Raw genomic sequence first — 4921 nt, 5'->3', positions numbered from 1 at the left:
GTTACTTTAATAGAAATCGGAGGGGAAACCCTATTTTGCTAAAAAAAATATGCTTAGAGTTTCCCCCTTTTATGATCACTATATGATCAGAATACGTGCTTCATGTCATAATAACACTGCTCCACCCATCAAGCTAAACAAGCTTAGATGTTCAAATACGTATCTGATATTATTGAAACAGAGTTGTTTAATTGGTCAGCTAAATGTTCCTAAATTAGTTTCGAAAATGCATGTTCGTCGCTCGGGTGTGTATCTCTACAGGGTGCCCACGGTGGGCCAGCCCACCCAGGGATTTTGGGTAGTCCCAGGCCCCGATTCCCCTCTGTTCTATTGCGCGCTTCCGATCTATACTCGCCCCCAGCCGCCCGCCTCGCCGGCGACTTGCCGTCCCCTGACGGTATGACTCTAGGAGGAGACGCCGGACTAACAGGAGGCCAGGAGCCGCTCGCCCAACAGCGTCACCGCTGCCCGGGCGCGCCGCCGTGCCTACCTTCCCAGTCCTTCAGGGCTCAGGCGTGCAGCACCCACCAAGCCAACCCTATTTATCCTGAGATACGTCCTCAACACTCAGCAGCCACTCCTCATCACCCATTTTCTAATTGATTCATTACTCATTAGGCAGGACTGTCATTAGGGTTTATTGTGTGCTCAGTGCTACCTACACTTAATGGTTCAGATGTATTTCGGTAATCTTTAGTACCTCTAAAGTTCACAGGGTTTTCAAAATTCCGGCCCTCGGAACAGAAACTAGTCATTTTGGATTGTTGGTCGTAGTGATATTGACCCAGATTACTACTGCAAGACAGGTTTGTTGACAATTTTACTTATCTTTCTTACTCATTCGATATAATATCCAATTATTCACGTCGATTAGTTGCAAACAATATGTGCTAGACAAACTTCTTCATTCAGATTTTGGACAGTCTCTTACTGCAGTTACCATTCTGCATAGTTGTCCTAATAAGCTCACAAGTAAATGATTGATTCACTACATCTATGCTTGCCTTGTCATATTTGTTGTCAATATTCTTTTAGGGTGGACCACCCTGTTTCTAAATACTGGAACCGTAGACATGAGTGAATAGTATTTCTCTATGTGATCTCTTCCATCATGTGTGGGTAACGAACACTGCATTGTATAGAAAGAAAGTGTCATTTCCAGCTTTTACATAGGTTTCGATCTTTTACATGGAATACAATCTGCCTACTTGCTTTGTGTCGCACTACCAACACTCCACCCTTGAAGCTAAACATTACGCCACTCATAATTGCTTAGTTTATTTGTTCAAATACGAATTTCATATGATTCTAATGTTCCTACTTCAGTTTTGAAATGTGTGCCTGCCTGTTATAGAGACATAAGGGGTTTGTATTTATGTGTGTGGTCTGGTCAGCACGGTTGGGGAGGTGAACTTTGCATATGCAGGGGTTTATAGGGAGACACTCTCCGAGTTAAATCCGCAATGCATTCCATAGATAATCTGACTACTTTTTATGTTTTCATGAATCTCAGATTCTGAACAGCATCATAATGATTATGAGCTTGCGCGCATGAAAAGAATAAAGCAGAACAATGCCATGGATGTCAAACTTGGCATTAAGGGACTGAAATCAAGTCTGGATGCAATGCAATGCAAACGCTCTCCACCTATAGATTCATGCTCAGAATATGATCCTAACAGTGATTCTGAGCTAGAGGGAGACCTAAGTCAATGTAGCTCCCTAGTGGAGGAGTCAGAGGAAGATGCCCTATCTTATTCACCCATCAAGGTACTTGCTCTAACTTTCCAAGGTTACATTGCTCGCACATATCTTGCAACTGATGCTTTGCATTGCTTCTACTTTGTTGAACTGACATTAGCTTAGTTTACACATCGTGTATGTGAATACGCCCTGCCTATCCATTTTCAGTACATATTCCATCTGTCATCATACCATATTTATCCATTCAAATGATATTCTTGTGTATCAGACGTTCAAAAGGAAGAGGGTGATTGCTGATCATGGAGGAGCACAAGCAAAGTATTTGGAAAAGGTAGTGGCACCCGATAAATCAAATAGCCCATTAGGTGTAGTTGCAATATCACCTGACCCACAAAATACCCCAACTCTAGCAGACTCTATCCCTACTACACTGGTCATTTCTGATGCCCCAACTCAGCAGACCCCAACTGCATCAAACAGTATGATTATGCTAGTTGACATAGCACCAGTTGTACGACGCAAACCCCCCATTCCAGTAAAGAGTACACCAAATCCAGTTGCCAAATCCCTTTTCGAACCAAAGAGAGCCCCAATTGCAGCAAATAGGACCCCTGTTCCATTTCTTCCTAGTTTAGAAGACGAAGCTTATGTTGTTGTCAGGAACTTTGTGCGCATCTTTCCTTCATGGAAAGATTATACTGCAGACACAGAACAATTTCCAGTCTTCCTCCGCAACTTACGTGTAAGTAATGTACTAATGTTATTCATGGTCATTACTGCATATGTTTCTGCTGACAAAAGACACAATATTTCGTTCTTTTAAATAGGAGAGGAGCAAACTGGATTGTGATGGCGAGCAAGAGTTTGTTGCGCTTTTCAAGCACTCGTTGATGAAGTATCGTTCCTACCTGAGGCAAGCGCACTTTGATGGCAAGCCTCTGAATGAAATTTTTGTAAAGTCTCCGGTGCTACATTTATCTGACGGTGACTGGAATAATCTTGTTACACATTGGTCTCGGCTGCAGCGTAAGGTACTGTCTATGATATCACATCACAATTTGAACTACATTTCTGCATTTGCCTTAATGTCTCACTTGTACGAAAACTGTTAGCAGAAGAACATTCGTTCTCAAGGGACCACAGAATCTCACAACTATACTGCACACTGCATTGCTCTTGTGAGTACCTCTTGCCCTGTATGACCATACTTACTTTCATAGTTGTTTGATTATGTAGCATCACTGCACATGTTAGCCTCGTAATCGTCCATTTGGTGGACATTATAAGATCCGTATGGACTCTTACACAAATTTAGAATCAACCCAATGCTTTTGAAGAGGTTTAGCTCTGCATTCCTCTTGTAAGGACTGGACGTGGTCTATCACTGTACTTACATTAACAGCTACTCCCTCCGTCCCATAATATAAGAACCTTTTGTACAGTACACCAGTATTCAAAACACTCTTGTATTATGGGAAGAGGGATTGGTTCATTTTGTAGCATTCTGCATCTTATCTCCCTCGCCCACCATTTACTAAAAAAGATCAAATCTATATTTAATCTTACCAACAAGTAGAATACACAGACAATGCCAGTGCAGAAGTGTAGCCCATTGCTCTTGTCAGTACATTTTGTCCTATAACGCTTGTACTTCCAGGGATTGGTAGTTGATTATGTAGCATCAATCTACATCTTATCTTCATTATCCTCTATCCCTTCTAGTATTATCATATCTATAATTACTCTCTACAAAATGTAGAGTATAGGCAATGCTTATGAAGAAGATTTTGTGCTGAAATTCTTGAGTTATCCTTCCCTTGACATGGAGAAGGGCATTATAAAGTTGGTGTTAACTGTTAATGTAAGTCAGTCCTTCTAAAGCCTTTATCCTCAACTGTTGTTTAATTTGCTCATACTCCCTATCGTTTACTGCTATTTAGTTTGTTGTTTCTACCAAAATGCATGTTCGTAAGAACCGTAAGTTCTAAGTTTTACTTGTAAAACCAAATTTATTATTCATACCATGCACATTACTTAATACTCCCTATATGTATGCTTGGTTTTGTGGATCTATAATCCACTGTGTGGTGAAGCAGCCCACGTTTGCACCTTGTCACCTCCTGTTTTATCTTACTGATGTGGCTGATGATATGAACAACATGCCATGCACATTATCCAAAATAGATACAATGATTTTCTTTGCCCTTCATCTATGCTTGTTATGTTGACATGGTAATCCAGTAGTGTGGTGAATCTCCCCTCATTATGAACAATGCCAAATTATGCTATTGATATTTTGAACTTACTCTTTATTTTCTAATTTGAAATTGGATAGAATTGACAGAACAATTATCATATTTGTTTATACACATGCAAAACCTGTCATCTCTCTGCTTTGTTTCAGGGTGATATGCCTGATGGCATGCACAAGTCTGCTGAAGGCTGTGAGACAAACCCAACATATATTGCAGCAAAGAAGGCAAAACATCTTAAAGATAGTGAGACAACCCCAAAGTCTTGTCTTGATGCAGTGTTCAAGTTACTTGAGACTAACAGTCAGACAAGCTAATAGAATTCGTTGTCTGAATCAGTTCGACTTCTTCAGTCCCAAGTTCTAGCAGAAAGGTATTATGCAACTCAACTTTGACTTGAAGTCCTATCTCTAAGAAAGATTGCGGAGAACACCAATGAGAACCTCATCGCTAAACAGCTACACCTGGAAGCTATGACCGACATGCTAGGCCGGTCTCACAGCCTTGCTCAGCAGCTTGCGCAGCAGTTCTCCTGCAAGGCTAACCTTTCTTGAACTGTCTTGGAAGTGGTCTCGGTTCAGTATTATTTTGTTACGCTGCAATGGTGCCCAGTTTTTGTAATCTGCTTCTTCATTGCGCTTTATGATCACTGGTGGCGAACTTGGATGCCCAGTGGATGTAATATACCATAAATCCTTTATTGTATAGTGTAGGTTTATTCTTAGTTACTATGCCATAATTTCTTTATTGTATAGAGTAGGTTTGTTCTTAATTCCTACTAGTTACTACCATCATTCGCTATCTGAAAAAAAAATCAGATGTAGTCGACCGGGCCAAAACATTCGACTCTAATGGGCCAGGTTTTTAGTGGGCCACAATTGGGCCGGCCTACGTCTTTCTTGGGCCCGAATGATTGGGGCCTTCACACATTGCGCCAGGCCCAAACTTACACCAGCCTATATTTT

The sequence above is a fragment of the Triticum aestivum genome, chromosome 2B (genome assembly GCF_018294505.1).
Source record: "Triticum aestivum cultivar Chinese Spring chromosome 2B, IWGSC CS RefSeq v2.1, whole genome shotgun sequence".
NCBI classification, from domain to species: Eukaryota; Viridiplantae; Streptophyta; class Magnoliopsida; order Poales; family Poaceae; genus Triticum; species Triticum aestivum.
Note: the sequence above shows the minus strand (reverse complement) of the source record.